Source organism: Zingiber officinale, chromosome 2A (genome assembly GCF_018446385.1).
Source record: "Zingiber officinale cultivar Zhangliang chromosome 2A, Zo_v1.1, whole genome shotgun sequence".
Classification (NCBI taxonomy): Eukaryota; Viridiplantae; Streptophyta; class Magnoliopsida; order Zingiberales; family Zingiberaceae; genus Zingiber; species Zingiber officinale.
Window position 1 is genome coordinate 158358856 of NC_055988.1, and position 26115 is coordinate 158384970.

The following is a 26115-nucleotide window of genomic DNA, read 5'->3' on the forward strand; positions in this document are numbered from 1 at the left end:
TTATAGAGGAATTTTGTTAAAGATTAACCTTTTTCACTACCTTCTTCACTATATCGAATTTACCAATATTTGTCAATATCAAATCGATACAGTGTGCTGCGTATGATGTCAAAAATAATGTTTGATACTTTTCCTCCAATAACTCTCCAACCCTCTTAAAGTTGACACCATTATCTGTAATCACTTGCATTATATTTTTTTGCACCTATCTCTTAAACTATACTATCCATCAAATGATATATGTCGGTGCACCATGGTAGTATGTAGTTGCATCAATAGATTTATGAAATATCACCTTTCTATTGCAGCATATTAGAAAGTTGATAATACTCATCCGTGTAGGTCTTGTCTAGCCATCACATATTAACATAATCCCATATATGCTCCATTGCTTCTTGCATGATAGGATCCAAGTCTTGATCTCCTCCACTTGTTCATCTAAATATGGATCGACAATTTCATATGCAGTCAGAGGTTGAATACTAGGACTAGATTTTTAGACGCGACATTACGCCACGTAGTACGTGGTTAGGGGAATACGATTAAAACGAAAAAATTAACAATAGTCACGACGATCACGGCCGGTCCCAAGTCCGGAGGAGGGTCATAGTCACACCAAGATCAAACTACGGCAAATATTCAACGAACGGATCTATTAAACTATCGTTAACGCTAGGTCGTTTCTAAGGAACGCGTCAGCAGGTCCGATCAGAACGCCCTAAGAACGATCGCTACATCTCCGTAACTCTGTAGTGCTAAATACGCAAGGGTTCATACATGTGGTTCGACTATAACGCCTCAAAAGGACCGCCACATCTCCACAGAACTCAGTAGTGTTAATAAAGAGTTCTCACACCATAGTCGGATAAGAACAAATACGATAGAAAACTAATAATCTAATATTTAATACGAAACATAGAACTCTCACCGGTAAATAAACGGAGGTAGTATATACTGACAGAGAAAATTAGTATTTTATGATACAAGAGACAAACGGATGGTAGAAGGTAAAGACGATAAAGAACCTGTGGTTTAAGTTACGGTACATCGAAAGAGTAAAGCAAGAAACGGAGGGTATTATCAGAGATAATAAAGGACGAAGTCAGGAGTAGTAAATAGGATGTAATTATACCTTAAGATAATATGAAAGAAACTATAAACATAATTAACAGATATACACCGTAGGTGATTGTAATGAAGCTACCAAATCAAGGTTTTGGGAGGATTTAGATGAATATTACAAAATATTCCACCAAACGAAACGATTTTAATAGAGGTGATCTAAATGGACGTCGGAGTAAAACGAGGAATACGAGAGAGTACTAAATTATGGGTTCGGAACGAGAAACGAGGAAGAGAAAACTATATTAGATTTCAGGATAAGATACGACCTTATATTAGCTAATACGCTTTTAAGAAAAGAAAAGAACACTTAGTCATATTCAAAAGTGGAAATAATAAATCGCAAATCGACTTTCTTATGGTTAGAAGAAGGATGTAAAGATTAGAATATTACAAAGTCATCCCTGGAGAAATCTTAACTATCCAACATAGTTTAAGAGTGTTGATATACGCCCAAACATAGTATCAATAAAGAAAATATATACGATTCCTGTAATTGGTGGAAGTTAAAGGACGAGAAACAAAATATATTTAAGGAGAAGGTAACAAGACAAGCATTGTGAAATATGAAAATACAATATGGGATAAGATGATATTAAAGTTTAAAAATAGTGGCTAAGACATACTCAGTGAGTCAAGAGGATACGCACCACCAAAAAGTGAAATTGAAGGGAAAAAACAACTTATAAGTTACCGTATATTTGCAAGAATGAAGAAAACTTATACAATAGTCAAAAAAGAAGTTAAGAAAGCAATAAGTTTAACAAAATAAAACTTTCGAACGATTATATCAAAAAATCGATACAAAAGAAGGAAAGAGACATTTATAATATCTAAAGCGAGAGAAAGGAAAACAAGAGATCTTATCCAAATAAAATGTATTAAAGATGAATGTAATATGGTAATAGTGAAGGATGAGGAAATAAAGGAGCGATGAATGAAATATTTTTATCAACATTTAAATAAAGAGTTAGGTGACCAACTTAGCTTAGGAAATTAAAGTAAGTTAAGGAGTATAAAAATTTAAATTTTTATCGAAGAATTCAAATTTCAGAAGTAAAACAAGCACTAAATGGGATAAAAAATGAAAAAGCAGTTGGATCAGACCGGACCAGACGATATTCTAATAGAGGTATGGAAGTAACTAGGGAAACACGATATTGAATGACTTCCGAAATTATTCAACCTTATATTAAAAAAAAAGGTCTCATTAATGAAGGGTAAGTACTTTAGTTCTCCTATATAAAAACAATTACAGAAGCATTAAGTAATGAAGCATACCATGAAACTTGGAGGAAAAATAATAAAAGATTAAGGAAGGAGACTGTGACTAAAATTAATTTGAATTCATGCCTTAAAAGTCTATGGTAAAAGTTATACATCTTTTTAGACAACTAATCGAAAAATATCGAGCAAAACAAGATCTACACACGGTATTCATCGATTTAGAAAAAAGCTTATGACAGAGTCCCAAAGAAAATTATATGGAGAATTTTAGAAGAGGTGTTAGTGTAGAATATATTAAGACAATTAAGGCAATACATGATGACGTAATGACAAGAGTAAAGACTTTATAAGTAGTAATCGAAGCATTTCCAATAAAGATAGGGTTACATCAAGGATCGCCTCTAAGTCCCTATCTTTTAATACTAATTATGGATTAACTCACAAGACATGTCCAAGATAAGTTACCATGGTGCATGTTTGCAAATTATATTATTTTAGTTATAATGTGTGAGTCGGAAGCTAAAAGATTTTAAACTTAGTTGAGTAAAGACAAAATATGTTGTTATAGCTTGTATGTAGCATTGTATAATTGTATACATAGGACATTTATCACTGATACAAGAGAGGTGTTGTCCGATTTTGTTGGACAACCTTACCCTCGAGGCGTGACATATAGAATACAAATAGGATGATTGAACTGGAGGAGCGTCAGGTGTTCTTTGTGATCGTAAAGTACCTCTAAGACTTAAAGAAAAGTTTTACAAAATGACGATCAGATCTGTTATGTTATATGGAGCTAAACGTTACGTTATAACTTGAGAGCAAAAGATGAGTCACAGGGATCAGAATGTTAAGGTTAATGTGCGAACATACATGAAATGAAAATATTAGAAAAAAAGTCAGGTATACACCTATTGAGGGAAAATTAAGACGCGTTTAAGATGGTAGAAGCATGTACTTAAACGATTAATAAATGCTCTGGTTAGTCAATGCAAAACTATATCAAACATGCATATCAAACGAGGAAGACCAAAAAAAGAATAAAACAAGATAAAATTTATTTAAATATAGATGATGATATAATAGGAGATAGAGCTCAATGGCGTAAAAGGATTCATACAGCCGACCCCACCTAGTGGAAAAAAGCTTGGTTGGTGTTGTTGTTGTTTGATTGATTTATTTTTTCTCTTTTGTTTATGCATTATCAATCCTAATCTGTTTACTAGCTTGGTATGTGAATGTAGTGGATTAATATTAGCAATATCAACTGCCCGTCTTCGTCCTATAAAAGGAAAAAAATGATCAATACTACCTTGTGTTGAAGTAATACGAACATTTGCACTCCTTCCTAATGCTGCTACAGTGGTTGAGCCACTTCCACTAGCACCAGCTTGACAAAATAAACAAAGGAGAATTTCTAAAAATATTTTTTTGTCTATATTCACTAAACGAATTACAATATATAGACCTTAGGGGATTATCAAATCCCTTAATTCTAGGGTCTAACATAGGAAGCAGTATAACAATAATTACAACTATAATATCCATTGATTCTAGGGTCTACTATAGGAAGGAATATAACAGTAATTATAACAATTATATCCCTTAATCTTAGTGTCTAATATAGGAAGAAGTATCTCTCAAATTACAACAATAATTAGAGCGATAATCAAGGGATATAAAAACCAAATAAGGAAAGAAGAATATCTTGATATCTCGACATTCCCTCTTAAAATGATGCGAGTAAGTCTATCAGCATCAATTTACTATTGAGCAACTTGTGGAGTTGTCTTTTCAGTGCTTTTGTAAAGACATCAACTTTTTGAAGATTAATAGTAAGACGAGGAAGAGAAGGGAAGCCTTGGCGCAACGGTAAAATTATTGACATGTGACAAAAAAGGCCACGGGTTCGAATTCTAGAAACAACTTTTTGCAAAAAACAGGATAAGGTTGCGTACAATGGATCCTTCCCCGGGACCCCGCATGACGGGAGCTTCGTGCATTGGACTGCCTTTTTTTTTAGTAGTAAGATGAGGAAGAGTGATCACTCCTCGAATAAAGGCCTCCCTAATGTAATGATAGTCCACTTCTCTGTGCTTTGTGTGTTCATGATGTACTGGATTTGCAGCTATTTGAATAACACTAGTATTATCACCATGAAGTGGAGTAGGAGTAGGTGGGGGAAATCCAAGTTTGGAGAGAAAGACCATGTAACCACACAATTTTAGAACAAGTCGCAGACATGACTCTATACTCAGCCTCCGTGGAAGATTTAGAGACATAATCCTGCTTCTTACACTTCCAAGAAATCAAGGCATCTCCAAGAAAAATGCACCAACTTGTTGTAGACTTTCTAGTATCCGGGCAGCCAACCCAATCTACATTACTGTATGCAATCAATTGAAGAGCATATTTTGTTGGAAAAAACAACCTACGAGCAGATGACTCAATTAAGTATCGAATAATGTGACAAACTGCAACAACATGAAGATGTCGTGGTGATTGTATAAATCTACTAACTATATGGACAACATATGAGATACTAGGTCTTGTGATTGTTAGGTAGATAAGACTATGAACAAGTTGCCTATATAAAAAAGGATTAGGCAAAAGCTAGTCTTCATCTTTTCGATATTTCACATTTACCTCCACTTCCTTTAAACCAGCTAACTCAATAAGATCTTGGATGTATTTATGTTGATTTAAGAACAAACTATGATCTTGAGAGTGAACTTCCAGCCTTAACAAATGCGAGATGCCCAAGATCTTTCATTTTAAATATACTATGCAACATATTTTAAAGCTTAATGATCAGTCCATTATCATTACTAGTGATAATAATATCGTCAACATAGACCAAGAGAAAAATCATACCAATATTTGTCTTGTTAAAGAAAAGTGACGAATCATACTGACTTGGTGTGAGAAGGTGAGAAGAGTGGTGCTAAACTCCTCAAGCCATGCTCTAAGTGCTTGCTTTAACCCATACAAAGAGTGTCTTAGCTTGCAAACTTCATGTGATGTTGTCATTGACATATCAGATCGAAGTGTTATGCAAAGCTCCTCTTTAAGATCCCCATTCAAGGAGATATTTTTAACATCCATCTGATGTAAAGACCAAGATTTAGATGATGCAATAGCAAGAATGATTCTCATAACTGGTGCGAAAGTTTCTTCATAGTCAAGGTCATATTCTTGTTTATTGGCAAGAGCAACCAATCGAGCTTTGTATCTATCCAAAGATCCATCAGACTTGAGTTTCACGGTATAGGTCACTTACTACCAATAGGTTTAACATTTGGAGGACCAGAAACAATGTCCCAACTATAGTTTTCTTGAAGTGCTTTGAGTTCTGCTTCTATTGCTTGTTGCCAACACTCATGTTTCATAGCTTGTTTATAACAAGTGAGAATGGAAATAAAAGACAAAATAGTAGACATAGTTACAGAATTTGAAAACCCATATCTTTTAGGAGGTTTGTGAGGTCTGAGCTTCTTCGAAGAGGTGGATCATTGAAAACGGGATCAAATGTCGCAAGAAGATGTGAAGGAACTTTAGTGAGACCTATAGGAGGATTAGGTGCAGCAGGAGTACACCTACAATAAACATAACTAGGTTAAAACCTTGGAACTAGCGTTGGTGAATCAGGAAAATGTGGTAAAGTAGATAGGGAAGCGACAGGTCTGTTGTGTACTAAACAAGGGTTGATTTTTTTTTTTTTAAAAAGACATTCCTAGAGACACGAGTTCGACAAGTATGAGGATCATAGCAAAGAAATCCTTTTTGGGTTCTAGCATACCCTAAGAAAGCACACTTGATAAATTGGGTAGTAAGTTTATTTCTTTCATGTGCAGGAAGGTGAACAAAATAAACACATCCAAATATATGAAGATTGGAATAATTTGGTACATGCCCAAACAAACAAAAGTAGGAAGAATCATTGCTCAAATTGGGAGATGGTAATCTATTAATCAAATAAATAGCAGTAGATAAAGCTTCACACCAAAAATGAGAGGAAACATAAGACTCAATTAGAAGAATGTGAACAACATCAAGAAGATGATGATTTTTTCTTTCAACCACATCGTTTTGTTGTAGAGTGAAAGGAGAAGAATGTTGTGATATGATCCCATGACTTTGAAGAAAAAATTGAAATTCATTTGACATATATTCACCACCTGAATCAGATTGCAGAATTTTGATTCGGGTAGAAAATTGTGTTTCAACTAAAGCATGAAAGACTTTAAACACAGAGAACATCTCACTTTTAGACCGAAGAAAATATACCCAAGTAAAACGAGTGAAATCATCAATAAATGTAACAAAGTATTTGTAATGTTCATGAGACATTGCAGGGGCAATACCCCATACATCGGTATGTACGAGTTTAAAAGGTTTGGTGGTACCGTTTTTATGCAATGGAAAAGGATGTGTTTTGCTTTTGCCAAGTTTGCAAGATGCACAATCAACAATATCAGTATTGGAACAAGAGGTCGAATCTTTATTTCCAAGTAAACCAGATTTAAGCAAGACTCGAAGCACATGAGAATTAGGGTGTCAGAAATGTCTTTGCCACACTTGGTTATCACATTGAACAACATTAAAAGCAACATTATTTGACATCAGAAAGAGAGCTTGAAACAAAGGAAAGAGATGCCCCACTTTAGGTTCTCTTCGTGATCATCTTCTCAGATACTTGATCTTGCACAAAACAACCATAATTTGAAAATTGAACAATACAATTGTTGTCAACCAATTGACCGACAGATATCAGATTAGCAGATAGCTTTAGAGATACAAAAATAGTATTTAAAGAGGGTGAAATATCACCAACAGTTGTGATAGGTAAGGAATTACCATCAGGCATCAACAGTATGAATATGAAGATCTCCTTCATATTTTTTTAACATTATTTAAAGGCAAGGGAGTGTTGGTCATGTGATTTGAAGTACCAAAATCAAAATACCAAGACTTAGGATTAGAATTTTTATTACCTGAAAGGCTTAAAGTAGAAAGGGCAGAGACTATCATTTGTTGGACTATTTCAGGAGTAATAGAAGACTGACCATGACTAGGGGCATTTGAGGAACCAACTGAGATATTGTAGGTAGTTTCAAATTTCTTTGGAGATCGAGTGGAACAATCTTTGATGATATGCCTTGATTTCTTACAATAATTACATAATTTTTTAGTACAATTAGTGGCAATGTGCCTGAATCTTTTGCAATTATAGCACTGAACATTAGTCATTCTTTGTTTCCTTTAAACCTCCCTTGAGTAGCGTAGGCAATCTGAATTGGAGTAGAATATTGAACTTTTTGCTCCAAGACAGCCTATGTAATAAGTCGTTCTTCCCTGAGAAACTCTCCTACACAAATGTTCAATAAAGGAACTGATTCTCCATTCATCAGGTTGGACCTAATTGCTTCAGACTCCCACCTTAACTTCATTAAAAACTAAGCGTGCCTGGTCTCATGTATATTTGGGATAGCAATGAGTCCTTCAGGAGGTACACTTGCATACACAATATCGGTGTACTTGGCCCAAAGATTTCCAAACGAAGAATAAAACTCTTGGATTGACATACTCCCTTGATTGAGCTAACCAACTCGAGTTCCAATTGAAACCTTTGTGCTGTATTACTTTGGTTGTAAATTTTCTTCAAGTAGTCCCACATTTCTCTAGAGGTCTTATAAGGTTTGAGATTGAGAAGTATGGAGGGCTCCACACTTCCAAGGATCCAAGACATAATCTGAGCATCCTTTACTTCCCATTTCACATATTCCTCCTTCTCGCTATTAGGTGCAGGATTTGTCCTATCAATATGACTCCACAACTCCTTTCTCTTGACAAAGATCTGAAATTGGAATGCCCAAGCAGAATAGTTCTTGCCATTAAATTGAACAAGAAAATGTTCAGATCATTCTAAAGACATGATTTCAATTTAAACTAGTACTAAGAGATCTGTTCTAAGAAAACAAACTTAAAGAACACGAAAAAAAGAACAAACCACTAAGATCTTGGAGCTCGACAAGAAACCAGACACAAGAAGAATTGATCTCAAAGTTTTGGCTATGATACCATGACAAAATAAACAAAGGAGAATTTTTAAAAATTTTTTTTTGTCTATATTCTCTAAAAAAATTATAATATATAAACCTTGAGGGGATTATCAAATCCCTTAATTCTAGGGTCTAATATAGGAAGAAGTATAACAATAATTATAACAATAATATCCCTTGATTCCAAAGACTAATATAGGAAGGAACATAACAATAATTATAACAATTATATCTCTTAATCTTAGGGTCTAATATAGGAAGAAGTATCTCTCTAATTACAATAATAATTAGAGAGATAATCAAGGGATATAAAAACCAAATAAGGAAAGAAGAATATATTGATATGTTGACATAGCTGAGCCACTTTTGTGACATATTTTGCTCATATTTATATTAAGTTCGAGAGATACTGAGAGCTACTAAAAAATCTTTGTTATTTGGAATTTCACCACGACCTTCAAATTCATCATAGATTGATTCTTTAGAGCTTTAGCTATTAACCTCCCTCCATATCCGTGGGGCCGGCACTAGGGGGGCCGCTAAGGTAGCGGATCTACCTTTTTTTTTAGAGCTTTAGCTATCAATAAGTTCATGTTGTCATTGTCGTTTATACTTTAATGTTTTTTTTACCATCAAGTTTCTCTTTCATTGCACGACGAACTTTTTGAAAAACTTTTGGATAATTAAAAACATCCAGATATTCACTAGTAAGATGTTTTAGGCGTGTGACTCTACCACCGTGTCCAATCATATCGCAATGCAAACATTGCCAATGGAATCGATTCTCTAATCGACGTGCTTGTCTCCAAGCTGAATCATAAGATTGTTGTTTTGGTGCCATTACGTATGTATTATAAAAAATTAAGAATAATATACATTTCCAGGTAATGGTCATCATTTTATAACGTGAAGAATGTTTTTATCATTGTAAACTTACAAATTAAGTATATAAAGAGCAACTTCTTGAAAGTAATCTTTTATAACACATTTTTATAAAGTAAACTTGAAACAATTTCCTAAGAATATTAATTCAACTTTTTCAATTTAGAATGATTAGAAGTGCATAGGATTATAAATGCTTTTTTAGGAATCATAAACTTACCTGTATCAAAACTTCTAAAATAAAGGATAGATAATATTTCCTAGGCAGATGAGGTAGAGATATTTTAAGATAAAAATATATGTTTCATTTGCTTAGGGAACCAGAATCCTAAAAGTAAAAACCTAAATATGTTAATATTCATAGATCCAAATTTCATATTGATTCTAAAAAAAAATATTATCTCTAATAAGTATATAAATTAACACAAAGATGTTACTTTATATATAATAATTATATAAATTTACTATTTATTCATTTAATCAATTATTAATTTAAATAACATGTATTTAAAATAGTAAAAAAATATTGGAATATCAATTAAATAGTAAAATAGTAGAATAAATACAAAATAATAAAAAAATTATTAGAATATAAATCTGATTTATTATAATTTTTTAAATAAAATTTGAAACAGTTAAAAAGGAATTTTTCAAAATATTAAAAAAGGGCAATCCGGTGCACGAAGATTCGAACCCGTGACCTTTTGGTCATAAAGCAACAATTTTACCGTTACGCCAAGACTCCCCTTCAATTTTTCAGAATATCAATTAATAAATTATCTTAATAAAATATATAAAAACTATATTTAAAATTTTTATTAATTTTTCATAATATCAATTAATAAAAATTTTAAATATAGTTTTTATATATTTTATTAAGATAATTTAATTAGGATTTATGAAAATCTATTGCAAATATCACACTTAAGTTGTGAATTATTTGAATTAATTAAATCACAGTTTTAATTTTCTATTCAAATAGAAACAGGAAAGGCATTGCTTGTGTCTGACAGGACATGGTACTTTTGCGAAGAGTGGTCGGAGGCGTCTGGGACACCTTCGGGACACCTTGGGCTTTTACGAATAGCGGAGGCACCTTCGGGATGCCTGCGACACTTCCGACAACGTCGGAGGCATCCCGCGAGGCGGCAACACTGGCGGTGACCACTCTCTGAATAGAAGGAATTTATTCGATTCCTTCTTTCGTAATTCCTTCTGTCGTGCGTATGTCGCGATTCCTTTCATCGAGCGACCCATGCACTGGATTCCTTCTGTTGCATGACGCACGCGATGACACATTCAAAATTGTCGTGCGTGTGGTGCCGGTTTCACTTCCTATCAGAATGGTAAAAACCGTCTATGCCGCCCACACAGAACGGTAATTCAATCCTTGGTCCTTGCTGTCTCTATGCTCCTCATCCTACGACCTTTTGGCATGCCTCATGCAACTTTCCATTGAGCTGCCAACCTGGCCGTGCCAGGTCATCACTCCAAAGCTGGTCCAGCACCACCTTAGTGCTCCACGTCTTGTTGTCCAGATATCTCATATCATCCTTTTCCAATATCAACGAACCTCCCTACAATCTCAATAGACCTCCAGGCCATTGAACATGCCACCTTGGTCACACTAAGCCAACACACTCTCCAAGCTCCACTTGTGTTTCTATAAGTCCCTCTGCACTCAAACACACATGTCAAATTCACAGGGCAAAGCCTAACTTAAATCCTTTATCAAAACATCAAAATTCAAGATCACACCGGACAACTTGGGGCATGAATGCATAGACACATTATATGATTGTTAGAATTATGATGTCTTTTTATAGACATTTGTTACTGTCATTACTTTTTCTACCGGAGTTTCCCGATATTATATTATCTTTATTGATGACTTTTACATGGATCTATTTCTTAAATTCTCACTCTCTGATCTTGTTACTACTTACATTGAATTATCTACCATTAAAATGCAATTTCCAACTTCAAATAAAAATCTACATCACACTGGTGGAGAAAAACATGTCAAGGAATTTGAGTGTTTATTTTGCATCTCAAGGTGCTCTCTCACAATTATCTTGTGATGAAACTCTATAACAAAATACTGTTTTCAAATGAAACTATTGTGATATTGTTGGACTACTTGTAGTCTCCTTTCATCATATTTTATTTCAAAGATCTATTGTGGTTTGCATCAGGGATTAAAATATCGTGCTGTACCGGTCGAAATGGGCAAAACATCTCGTTCCGCCCACCAACCGACCCGACCTCGGTACCAGGCCTCGCGGCAGCAAAGAGGGTGCCCGCGAAAATCCCACCGCCGATGACGAAAGCCCATGCGACACCCCGCGCCTCCATGCGAAGCGCGACAAGTGCGGCAACCGCATGGATGGGTTGCCGCCGACCCCCGCGTATGCCGCAAAGAGGTCGCCAACCCCCGTGTCTGCCGTGAAGGGGTCGCGCGATCCCCGTGTCCGCTGTGGAGGGGTCGCGCGATCCCTGCGTCCGCGGTGGAGGGGTCGCGCAACTCTGCGTCCATAGCAGAGGGGTCGCGAGACCCCGCGGACGTGGCGGATGGGTCGCGCGACCATTGCGTCCGAGGTGGAGGGGTCACAAGACCGCCGCGACTGCGCTTGAGTTGCGCAAACCCAGCGGCCACGTAGTCACGCGATTTTCTCGTCTCACGCAGGAGTGGCAGGGTGTTTTTTAAATTAAAACTTAGATAAATTACTTTAATCAACTCCTAGCTATGATTGGGATAATATAAAGAGACTTTATTAAACCCTAATAAAATTATCTAATTAATTTATTTTAATTCTACAAAATTATAATAAAATTTTCATTTATTTATTTATCTATTTCATATTTATTTCCAGATTATTTTTATATTTTATTTTTAATTAATATATTATATATTTAAAAATACCGAAACTATATCAGCACAACACGATACGATACCGAAACCGCATCTTTCCGGTCCAGGACCGAAACCTCGGCACGGGTCGAGATTTTAAACCATGGTTTGAATATATTTCATAAATCATCTCAACTCAAGTTCTCAATCAATATTCTACATTTGCTCACACTTCACTAAACTGTAGTCACTTTTTAATTTTAGATGCACTTGTTTTATTCCAGTTTAAAAACAAGAGCATGGTAAGTTAACTCTAAAAAAATCATGTGTTCTTGGGAAATGACATTCATCAAAAAGAGTATAGGTGTCATTATCCTAAATCACAAAAACCTTGCATCTCTCAACATGTCACCTTCTAGGAAAAGATTCCCTTCTTTTCGTTGCCTTTCCATCAATTTCCTAGTTCTCCACCTATTCTCAATCCATTTCCATCCACTACAACAACAATACAAAACATCCAAAACAGTGATGATTAGCTGGCCAAGGAGAAGAAAATAGTGATGTTTAATGTGCCCACACATGATGAGCCTACTCATTGTTATCCAATATGTTCAACTCGCAATAACCCTCCTACTTATTGTCCTGAACCTCTCACATATTGTGAAGCTATTTTTAGTCCTTTATGGCAATAAGCTCTAGAAGAGAAACTTATCACTTTTGAGAAAACTACCACATGGGGTCTCATCACCCTTCCTTCTTGCAAGTCAACAATTAGATGAAAATGAATTTGTAAGGTGAAGACTAAAGTCGATAGAAGCATGATTTTTATAAGGTTTGTCTTGTAGTAAAAGGCTTTGCTCAAGATTATAAAATAGATTATAAAAAAACTTTTGCACCATTTGCTCATAGGATATCCATTAATACTATCATAGAAGTTGTTACATCTTAGAAGTGACATCTTGATAGGCTAGATGTTAAGAATGTCTTTCTTCATAAACGCCTAGCTAAAGAAGTTTATATGATCTCGCCATAATTCTAATTAAATATGTAAAATATGAGTGCAGAAGCACTAATAATTGCTAGAGGGGGAGGGGGTGAATAGCATACTTGCAAATTAAATGCTTCCTTTTCTCTTCCTAATTGCTTAGCAAAGCCACACGTACATTAATCAAATAAATAACAAACATAATAGAAGGGGCATGAGGATTTACTTGGTTCACAATCCCCTAGAATTGCTACATCCAAGGCTTATGAACAGATTCGTCAATTCACTATCCTTCTTCTCTTCAGTAAGGTGTTGGATGTGGAGAAACCACTTACATGGATTAGAAGTATAAGGAGGAAGAAGAATGGAAACAATACAACACAATTAATTCGAATACAGTGTTGTGGGTGTGTGGTATCTTAAACGTGAGCTCCTCGCCTCTTTTATAGACTTTGGTCAAGTGTTGACGTGGCACGCCCGGTTGATCGAAAATCTCTATTCGGTCGACCAGAAACTACTGATGTGGCAGATTTATCTCATCCATGAAGAAGTCTTCACTCATTACCGTTGCTGACATGGCATCCTTCTGATCGCCCGAACTACTTGGTAAGCTCAAAACTCTATTCTGGTTCGCATCCCACATGGTATTCAATAGCTTGATCCTGTTCATCGATTGCCTGATATAGCTTACATCGGATTTACATTGATGGATCAGCTTCCATGTGGCTTCTGTTTGCCCATTCATGATATTTGGTGGCCTGATTCGAATCTTGCGATATAGATAATGGATATTTACTGTGCACCAATTGATCGGACTTGCTGGTTCGGTCAACCGGAAGATCTGATAAATTAAAATCCTTATTTCGGTAACCCGAACTTCCTAACTTCATTAATTGCGCTTGGGTTAGCCTAAGGTTGAGTCACCTTGTCTTGAGTACAGGTCACTCAAGTCATCTCATTAGCTTATCTCGTGCAGACTTCCTGTCGGCTTCTTATCCCTCGGATGCATCGAGACCTTCTAACTCATATCCCATGTGTTATTCTTGTTCCATCGGAGTACTCTTCCACAATTCCTTGTATCGTCATCTTCTACCAAGATATTGTTGTCCCCGATTCTCCTCATCCTTTTCGGTCCCTCAGGTGTCCCATACCATCCTTCACCGTACTCCATTGGATTCTAAGTCATCAAGTATCTGAGTGTTCGCCTAAGTTCCTACACACTTAGACATACGCATCAATATAGAGAGCAAGATCTAACTTAAACTAATTTTATAAAACATCAAAACAATCATGGTTCATACCACTTGGGGTTATAGAGATCTCCATCTCAATCGCTCAAGGAACTAACATAAAGTAATGATGAGCTTTGTATGGTCTTACCAAAGTCATTTGAAAATTTCTTTAATTATGTTGCGATGTACTTATACACAAGTATAAGTCTGAAATATTTGTTTGAACTTTTTTTTAATAATTCTGTACTTATTTTATATGTTGATGACATAATTGCTATAGACGATTGCCCTGAAGGGATTTAACCCTAAGAACGTTTCCTCCTTCAAATTGAAAGATGTTGATTCACTTTGTTACTTTTTGGCAATAGAAATTACGTAAAGTACTTCTTTCTGAGGCTAAATATGCTTCTAAGCTATTATCTTGAGCAAATATTTATGATAATAAAATTGTGGATACACCCATGAAATTCAATGGCAAGCTTTACTCTATTGATAGGACTCTTCTTTCTAATCATTCTTGATATAGACAGTTGGTAAGTCAGTTACCTCACAATTACTCAGCATTTAATCAGTTATGCCATACATATTGTAAGCTAATTTAGTGCTGCACTAAGTCCTCTCACTATGCAGTTGTGTTGCATATTCTTTAATGTATCAAAGGATGATACACTAAGGGTTGCAATATAGAGCATCTCCACTTGATTTACATACTCTAAAGTCAGACTGAGTAGATGACATTGATGATAAGTTCACCACAATTTTTTGCATTTGCTTAGGGTCTTCTCTCATTTCTTGAAAGAGAAAAAAAGATTTATTATATCTGGATCTAATGCCAAAGCTAAATATTATGTCTTAACTCATACCTCAACTAAAGTTGTTTGTCTTTGTAATGTTTAGTAGACGTGAGAGTTAGACTTTCTAAATCAACTCTATTCTGATAATAAAAGTGCAATTGAGATCTGTTGCAATGATGTGATTCATGAGAGGATTAAGCATATTAAGATTGACTATCATTTTATATGACTTAAACAAAGATTATTGATCTTCCTTATATTACAACTATGGAATAGATAGTTGATCTACTCACCAAGACTCATGCAAAGGAATGATTCCTTTATCTTTAGTCTAAACTACATATATAATAAGCAACTTGAGTTTGAGACAAGTATTAAATTTTGGACTTGTTCTGTACTAGATGGTTTATTCATATCTCGTATAAAACATTATTAAAACTTACTATTAACATGACCAATATATGATCGAGGTGATAAGACCAGTACAACTATTAGAACAGTTTTGATGTCATCCTATAGGTGAAAAGGCACATGATTATATATCGATCCATTATGGAAATCCATATCTGCTAGAAATTCATCCAAATTTAGATTATGCCCTATTGGCCTCGGACACTGAATCTAACTATTTGCCTCATAAATATGCACCAACAGCATGGTTTCAAATCTCGTTTTGTTTCACTTGATATGGATGAGACATCTTGTTCCACCCACGGATTGGTACCAGCACAACGCCGACATGCCGCGACGAGTCGTGAGGGCCCGACGATGTTTCCAGAAGCATTGTGCGAGCCCAACGACGTGTCTAGATGCGTCGTGTGAGCTTGACGACTAGCCTAGACACTCACCTGAGCCTAGTCGCCTCGTTCGAGTCGCTCCCCTCTATGTCCGATCTGCAACTGCAGGCGAGTCGCGACGCGTCCAGAGCGCGCCGCCGGATGTTCCTCTGCCTTGGCCTTCGCACTCGTTGCTAAGTCAGACGACGAGTTTGGAAGCATCACACGATCTCGATAATGCGTCCGGATGTGTTGTTGGGTTCGCGTGACACGCCGGACAATGCGTTGTTGGGCTCGCGCGACGCATCCAAGCGACACGTCCGACGACGAATTGCTCGCGCTCAGCCCTGGCAACGCATTTGGACATGTCACCCGGCCTTGGCGACGCGTCCAGACACATTACCTGACCCTGACGATGCGTTCAGACACATCGCCCAGGCCCGGCGACAAGTTCGGACGCGGCGTGCAGGCTAGCGTGCTCGTGGTCGTCGGAGAACAAGGACGACGAAAGCAATTTAACTTGGGCTCAATAATAAATTTAGCCTTTAATAATTTTAATCAACTAGCTAAACTAGGATAATTTAAATAAGCCTAATAAAATTATCATATTAATTATATATATATATATATATATATATATATATATATATTTATTTATTTATTTATAATATTATTTTTTATATCTTTTATTTTTAAATATTTAGATTATATTTTTTAATTTTTAATTAATATATTTTATATTTAAAAAATACAAAAACTATGTTGACAATGTTCGAGATTTTAAACCATGACCAACATAAATGATTTAGATTATTCTAATGCATCAGAATAAATAAACTATTACATTATTGCCTATGGAACCACATCAAATGCAACAACAAATACAATGGTTACATAATCACCATAAAAGGAATGTGTACATCTTAACTTACCTGATGGCATAATCAAAGGGTAATAAATTGAGTCCAACAAAATAACATAAGCAAAAGCATGCTACTTAAAATTCTTCATTGGGTTAGGTGCGTCAAGCATTTACTACAATTACCCTTATGACTATTCCCAAAGAAGAACCTACCCGCATGCATTATGATAATTTTAAAGGCCAAATAGATTGCTAAAGTTGGAGAAGATTGCTTCCTCACTACTACTGACATCAATTCTCACTCAAGAGCTGCTAGGGAAAAAGGCAAGCGAGGGTACATTTAACAACCTCTATATATAGCAAAGTAAGAACTGCACAAAATAAGACGTTACATGGTGAGTAAGGCCAACCTTTTACTATTGGGAACACAAACTTGTTGCCAAAGGACAAAGAAGATGGGAGGGATATGTTGGTGCGGGAAGCATCCGACGATCGAACCCAAGTTTTGATAATGACAAAGGGTTCAAAGTTAAGTCTTGTTGTTATCTAACATGTTGAATGAGTGTTTCAGGAAAGTCCTAACTGCGGTTAGGCAGGTGAAAACCCTAGGGGGTGGTAACCTTAGGTCCTAGGGGGCGGTAAACCTAGGTGGAGAAAAGTCCTAGCTGCGGTTAGGCAAAGGAAAAACCCTAGGGGGTGGGAACCCTAGGTCATAGGGGGTGGTAACCCTATGCGGAAAGTCTTAGCAGGTCGATGACTTCAGGCAAAAGTCCTAGGGGGTGGTAACCCTAGGTGGAAAGTCCTGGTGTCGCGAACCAGGTGAAAGACTGGACTAGCCGGGAAGCGGATGTCCAACAGAAAGTCCGGAAGCGTCGAGTGCTGAGCAAAAGTCCAGTCGATCTGGAGGATCGTGACCGGCAACTGTAAATCTCCGAGTGGAGTAGGTGAGGACGCGCCTCCGTAGAGGGAACAAGAGCAGTCGACCTAGGTTTCCTGCCTAAACCCAGTCGACTTGACAGTCCCGAGACCGCATTATCACTTTATTATGTTTTATGTGCTAACTTCGTGTTGTAGGGATTAATGTATCTTGCGAGGACCAAAGTGCAAAGATTAACCCGGATGAATAAGAACCGAGGCGCCCATGGAGCTTGAGGCGCCGTGCAAAACCCGAGTCTGGAGCAAGCTTCAAGGCGCCTGAGAGGTCAAGGCGCCAACAAGTCATGAAGGCGCCTTGGAGAGGTTGGAGGCGCCTTGAACAGGATAGAATTCGACCAGGTCAGTTCTGATCCACGCGGGTGACGCGGCCGGCCTGGAGGCGCCTTGGAGGGGTTTAAGGCGCCTTGAACACTGTTTAAAAGCAGGGTTCGAGCAGCACTTCAGAACAACAATTAACAATGAAAGAAAAAGCTTCCTCGTGCTGTATTCTGCTCAAGTATTGCTTCCGAAGTGCTGCGACAACCACCCGACGACCCGGAGCTCCGAATTTTCATTTCTTAATTGTCGTCGGTATAATTAATTATTGTCAATTATTGTACTTCAGTTTGTAATTATTTCGAACTTATAGTTGTTGCCCACCGAAAGCGATCAAGGATCGCGGGCCTTCGAGTAGGAGTCGCCTTAGGCTCCGAACGAAGTAAATCCTTCGTGTCTGTGTTTTCTCTATTTCATTTCCGCTGCTTTAATTACTCGACGATTGTTTTACGATTCCGATAATCGAACGAAATAACCACGAGCGCTATTTACCCCCCCCCCCTAGCGCGTCTCGATCCAACAGGATAAAGGTGTCCTTTTATTGCTTCTGCAAATAGAGAGGAGGAAGAGGGGTTTGTCTATTGGGTGTTGATGTTGGCATTCAGTGATGGTCATGCGGTGAGCAACACAAGCAATGCACAACATAGGCAGACTGTGAGCTCTTAGATGAGCATTGGGCAAGCATGTAGGAGTGAGGGGAAACACTTGTGATAAGCTTTGAGTGGCATGACAATACTTGAGCTCCAAGCGATGTGCATTGAATAGAGACAAGAAGGATCACGAGGGAGAGAGTTTGGGGCATGCTTTGAACTGAGGGTAGTGGAGAAGCTTCACATGATTGGGAGAATGAAGAGGAGGAATGGATTCTAATACCAAAAATCCAACTTAAAATTGATCATTGTGAACCAAGTAACCTAGTCTATAATTCACTGGTCAAACTAGTCCAGCATTAATTCAACTCTCACTCAACCAAATTAGATTTTGATTTGAGCTTAAATTGATCCCAAATGCTAACCCAATTTTATCTCCACCAAAGTTATACTAAATAACTAATCTAACCTCAAAACCACTAAAATAGTCTTTAAAAGCCTTAATTCACCATCACATCATTCAATTCAAGCATTAAAACTCAATTTAACCCCTAATTAATCCTAAATATGACACTGCATAGTTGACTACTTCCAAATGGTTTTGTGAATTCTTGTCACTTCTTTCTTCTTCATGTTAAATTACGTGATAAAAAATCTTTCTAGTGAGGAACTTGTCCTTTTACTTCTCATTGCATTCATCTTTGGCCCTCTGCTAAATGGGTAGAGTTTGCTTATGCTATAATATAGTATTTTTCACCTTTAATTAAACATTATTGCATTGGATTCATAAAAATAGTTTGCTATTCCTTATGTATTGTCGTGAGATAAATATGTTATAATCAATTTTAAAAATACAATAATCATCCACTCTTAGCTATTTCTTTAATCGATTCAAATGAATACTTGTTGCTGCTCTATTTTATTTTTCCAAAGAATGTATATTGCTACTTTGTTTAATTCTGTAAAAATATATATTTTGAACATGCTAAATTGATTGAGTGAACCATATGGAGGTGAATGGGTTGCGTGGATTGAATTGTTCAAATGGGCCTAACATGTTTAACCAGTCAAGTAGACTGGGGGCTTGCTGGACATCAAGGTGAAGTGGATTGGACAAGCAAAGGGAGCTTGTGTGGTCTGAGTGTCAGGCCATGTTGATTAGCTGGGGTTAGGTTGTTAGGACCTGATAGCTGAGCTATAGGGGTGAAAAGCGATCATTAGTGATTTTATCGACTTTTGCTCTAGCAATGTCACAAAAATGATTAGCGCAGTGGAAATTAGCGCAATGGAAATGTGAACATAAAAACACTTACCACGATCATTAAGAGTTTGTTTAACATGGTTGAGCAGCCCCAGGCCCCTACTCTATAGATTATGATGTGTTGGTAGATCACTCTCGGAAAGCCACTACTTTGTCCTTCTTGGTAAACTACTAGAGTTGGAGAAAACTCTTATATGCACATGTACTAGTATTACAAAGATTACAAGAGAGAAAAGCTAAGAGAATTACAATGCTTCTAATAACGTTTGACCAACTATATTTCGTTAACCTTGAATCCACCCCAAAACCATCCTTTTATAGCCTTTGAAACCTTACTGTAAGTCTATCTGCTGCCTAGTGCATCATCAATCAACTGCTCCGTTGTGATCCAAGCGTTGTTGCACACTAATTGCTCCTTTTTGCTTTCCACATCAACTAGCAGTTCACTCTTCACTTACCATCATTCAACTGTAGGTATTAGTTGACTGCTCAATCGATTCAACTACGAACAAAATCATTCTTTTCGTTGGCTTCTTAGAGCCAATCAATTACCCTAGTCATTGATGTACATCATCAATTGACTCTTCAAACCATAAACCTTAGAACACCTTGAAGTATTGAGTTTTCTAGACACCAATAACTCCAACCACTTCTAAGATTGAGTCTACCTATGTTGATTTCTACCCTCGTCCCTATAGATATATGTCACTCAATGCTTAATTCACCAGAGTCTTACTTGTTGTAACTTGACTTCACCCTCGATCATCTCCTATTAGCTTATATATCCCTCAAATGCATTTGACCCCATGACTTCTCCACATGTCATCCTTCATGCCTCATACCTACGTAGTTCGCCTCTAATGGTTATTATCTTCGTTGCCTCTATGCTCCTCGTTTTGTGGTCCTTCAGTCTACTACATGTAACCTTCCATGATCTCTACGGATCTCAAGCCATCAAGTTGCTAACCTAGTCGTGCCAAGTCATCATTGTAGAGTTGTTGCAACACCACCTCAGTGCTCTTGGTCTTATGGTCCATTGGATGTCTTATACTAACCTTCTCTGATCTCTTCAAGCCTCCAATCCATTGAGATTGCTACCTTGACCACACCAAGTTATCAACCATATGCTCAACCTTTTCGAGCCACGAGCTGTCCAAGTTTCATGTGTTCCTGCAAGTTTTTGCACACTTAAATACATGTATCAAATACATAGGGCATGAGTTAAACCATTTGCCTAAATATCAAAACTTAAGGTCACACCAAACCACTTGGGGCACAATTGCACCAACAATCTCTTTAGATGTTTGACAATCCATTTAAGTTACAAAAACCAAAACAACAACATCAAAATTAGAGCTGTCAGACGGGCCAACCCGCCAACTTGGCGGGTTGGGAAATTTCCAATCCAACCCATTCTAAGGCAGGTTGCGGGTTTGGCGGGCCAACCGGGCCCATCAAAAATTTTTTAAAAAATTAAAAAATATTTTATATCTTCAACATTTTACTTCGAAAAAGTTTTCTACAATTAAATATATACATAAACATGTATTTTAAATATAAATGAACACAAATGAATACTTATGTTGGATAAAAAGTACTATTTTTATTTCAAAATTATAACAAAGAAAGATAATAAATTGACCTAAAACTTAACTTACATATGTTTTTCAACCGGCGGGCCAACCCAAGCCCGAGCGGGCCGACCCGCGCGGGTCGCGGGCCTAGGCGGGTTGGCCCACGGTGGACTTGGGTTGATAAAATTGGAACCCAACCCGCTTAAATTGTTTGGCGGGGCGGGCCAACCCGACGGGCCTAACCCAAATTGACGGCTCTAATCAAAATGCTCATGCACATGCCATGAACACAATATTATGCACTGAGGCCTACTCCTAGGCTTCCCCTTCACCTAAGCTCTCCTTAGAGCTAGGAAATTTTCAAATCCATCATTAGAGGAGAACAAGGTTCCCATAACCTTTTCTCTCTTCTCCCTCAAAGTTTCAAATCAGGTTCCTCTTAGTCCCAACTTAAGAGAATCTAGAATAAGATTTACCGCTTAAACCTTGTCTTTATTCTCCCCCTTGCCATATATTAAAAGATGCACTAATATGTCCTAATTAGTGATCTCATGTATAATGATCCTCAACTTGAATTTAAATACCCTAAATGGCTTCCTTACATGAATCATAAGTTCCATGGCCATTTCCCTAGGTTGAAACTCTATATTCATCTTTTTAGCACCAAGCTTTGGAGGTATACATCTTCCTATGCTTTTCTAATTAACTAGTTTCTAAATAGGGTTTCTATAAAATTCAACCATACCATTGTTAGAAACTCTATAAAATTATACAAACCTCCGAAAATTCTTAAATTTTGCGAAGAAGTTTTTCTAACCCATATCCACTTGGAAAATGAATTTTCTCCAAAAATCCTTTCTAATCTCAAATTAGAAATAAAACCCAAAACTAGTTAAATTATTTAAATGAACCTTGATCTAGAATTGTATATTTTGGCTTTCATCCATTGTATCTACCAAACCCAAACTGGAATACGGCCATTGCATCAATTAATTTGGCATACCATAAATTGGATCTCAATTTCATACTTCATGAGCATTTGTCATATGTTCCTTGCATGAAACTCCCCTTTAATGTGCCAATCTCCAAGGATTGGGATTTTTATTTATCTCCAAACCCATTGACACATCTTATGGAGTCTTTCTAGTATCCCAAGTATCCTTGTTTGGGATCTAAAGACCTAGAGAGCTACCAACGTTAGCCATCCTTTTAGATCCTAATGTCATTGTGACATGGTTCTCTCTAAACAATCTCCTAACCATAATCGAATACCACGATCAAAATGGCAAACTCGATCTATCATGCTTGGGCCTTTGTCTTCCAAGCATTACATCTAAGATTTTAGGCCCATTAACAAACTTCTCTAGGCTAGGTCCACAAGCTTTTCCCTTAAGGTATGGTTTGTCAATTCTAGTTTTCTCATCCTAGAATTGTCATGTGCCTCTTAGATGTTCCTAGAACTATTCCTAAGCATGTGTCTACCCTTCTTTAGTTATCTGCCTAGGTTCTTCTCTACCTTCCTAATATTAGGTAAGGTAACCCCTATCATGAAAATTCTTCCTAGAGTTATCAAGAATTCTAACCCTAGACCTATCATGATATTTGAAACCATAGTTTTGTGTATGCAAATGGCTAAAATTATTTAAAGTTCAAGTTAGGGATTGCCTCCCCTTTTACTTTTGGTGCTCCCCCTTGACATGAGCATCTATCCTTCTGACTCCTCATTTTCTTCGTCTTCACCTCTCCTTCCTTAGGCATTTCATATGTTAGTGTCCTCTTTCTCCACACATGAAACAAATGATATATGCTTGTTCTTGGTTTCCTTTTTCCTACAACTTGGATTTAAATGAAACATGATTCAATTTACCAACTTTAGGAATTATCTCCTTTACTTGCCTTATTGGCAATCAGTCACCTATTCTTATAGGTTACATTTTTGGTTGCACTCAAAATATACAATATGGCCTCTTGTCTCTATACTGGTGGTGTTCAAATCTCCAGCTTCTCCTTGACAATATGGACTTTTCTTCAACTTTTGGAGAGGTGGATGGTTCCCCACTCGATCCATCCAATGTAGAGAGTCTATAACTTTTATTTTATTCCTCTTCTACCACTTGTGGAATTTCGGATTCCTCGTCACTTTCCTACGCTTTCTTAATTGGCTCATGGTGGACTTTCCCCTTTCTCTCGGGCCTTTAAAGAATATGCATAATTTTCTTTTACAAATCTCTTGCATCTTTACAAACTTCATCTATCTCGTCCAAGTTCCTCTTGGGCACCACCAACATTAGAAAATTCTAAATTCTCTTATTCCTGTCATATGACTTCAATTGGCACTCAGTGTTGGAGCAATCTGGGTACCCTAAATTTTGATGTTTGGGCAAAGGTTTAAGTTAGGTTTATTGTTGTATTTAATACGCATTGTGAGTGTGCAGGATATAAGTACAACAAGGAAAGTCCAAGTGTGATCTTGGCAAAGGAGGAAAGTCCAAGGATGAGTCTTGGCGGTGTAAGTCCAAGCATGTAGTCTTGGCAACGTAAGTCCAAGTGTGACTTGACAATGGATGAAGTCCTGGAGGTGCGACGTCTTGGCAAAGGAAGACCCGACAACAATGACAAGGCCGATGAAAGTTCCAGAAGGCAAGACGTGAAGGATGGGGAGACATCCGAGGGACGCAAGGCTGATGGAGGAGGCTAGAAGGCTAGGTCTAGATTGGCCGGGCGAGGACGAGTGCTGAGTGAATGTACTCGGGTGTAAAATCCTAGGATTAGGGTTACTGTAGAAGTACTGTAGTGTTACTGCACCAGTCGACTGGAAGCGAACAGAGGGCTGGTATCGAGCCGTTGAGCTGTAACGATCGAATTTCCACAGAGGGCAGTCGACTGATAGTTTTGGCAGTCGACTAGTAAGCGGGATTTTCCAACCCATGACCTATATAACCAAGACTTGGGAGCTTGGTTGAGGTTGACGAAATAGACTTGGTTAAAGCCTATTAAAGTCTCCCAAGCCCTCGTGTGATCGGTGTGATTGTATTCAAGTGTTTGTGGTGAGGTTTCTCCATCGACAAGGAGCTTGAGCTAGCCAGAGGTTTTCCGGGGAGTCATCCACTGACGGATCGGGATCGTCCACCTTACGGACAGCCGCGGAGTAGGAGCCCTAATCTCCGAACCACGTTAAATGATCGTGTAGTTTGGTTTGCATTTCTTGTCTTGTATTTAGATTAGCTTTCTATGTGTTTGTTTGTATTTCCGCTGTGTAACTAACAAGTGTAGGAAGAAGCGATCGATTTGGGTGAGATGTTATTCCCCCCCCCCCCCCCCCCTCTAGCGGGCGTCAAGGTCCCAACACTCAATTCTATCTTTTCTCCTAATTTTGATGCCCTCTTCATCTCTAGGTCATGTATACCTCCAAAGCATGGTGGAACTTTTTCCACAGTTGATTGAAAACCAATGCTCCACTCAATCCTTCTAAAATCCAAAATTTTTATGGTATGGTGGGATTTCATAGTCTTCGGCGCATGATGGAAGTTTCCTTGCCTTTTAGCCAACATAAATCTGCCTTTTTGGCGATTAGTCTAATAAAGAGCACTATGCTTTGATACCACTTGTTAAGAATGCATGATCAACTAGAGGGGGTGAATAGTGAACGTTAACCTATAACTGCTATTCTATCTACTTTTGCATTGATAGCAAGGTCACGAAAAGGATTAGCGTAACAGGAATGAAAACATAAACGCACACTTACCACAATCGCTAACACAATTGTTTAACTTGGTTCGACAACTCTTAAGCTCCTACTCCATGACTTATGATCCGTTAGTAGATTACTCCTAGAAAGTCAATTACTAGAGGAGGATTACAAAAATTACGAGGAAGGCTAAGAGAATTACAAAGCTTCAAATATGGTTTAACTAACTCTATTTCGCCAACCTTGAAGCCACTATTTCCTATGACTTCTAGGGTGTATTTGGTTGGGGGTTATTCTTGATAACCTTGGTTATCCATCCAAGGTTATCAACGAAAACCCTGTTTGGTTTAGGTAATCAGCGATTCCTAAGTAATGATCTATGCTCGACACGTCAACAAAAGGGGCATGCAACCTGAAATCGGAAAACCTCAGAAAAGTAAGGTTTTTCTTGATTCTGGGTTTAACGAAATTTTTTAACCAAAAATACTCCTAAAATTTTTTATACCGAAAATTTTATTTTAAAGTAAAAAACAACGTAAACTTAAATAATAATAATAATAATAATAATAATAATAATAATAATAAAAGAGAAAAACGTAAATTAAAAAAAGAAAAAAAAAGAAAAACGTAAACTAAACAAAATGTAAAAAAAAATAAAAAAAACGTAAACTAAAAAGAGAAAAATGAACTTAAAAAAATAAAAAGAAGAAAAAAAATGAAAAACATAAACTTATAAAAAACGAACATCAAAAACAAAAACAAAAACAAAAAAAGGAGAAAATCGTAAAGTTAAAAAGAATAATAATAAAGTTAAAAAACATAACCAAGTTATATATTAAAACCTTCAAACAAACAAGTTTTCGTTACATAACCTAAGTTAAACCAAACAATATTAGGTTATATTTTATTCACCATAATCTTAGTTATGTGATTACCAAGTATTCACATAACCAAGGTT

The 26115-nt window shown here is 37.0% G+C and overlaps 1 protein-coding gene across 1 annotated transcript in view; it reads left to right on the forward strand.

The window, feature by feature from the left end:
• The window catches only part of LOC122042893 (protein FAM135B-like), a 71847-nt gene that overhangs the window by 44283 nt on the left and 1449 nt on the right, over positions 1-26115 (forward strand). The window lies entirely within an intron of this gene.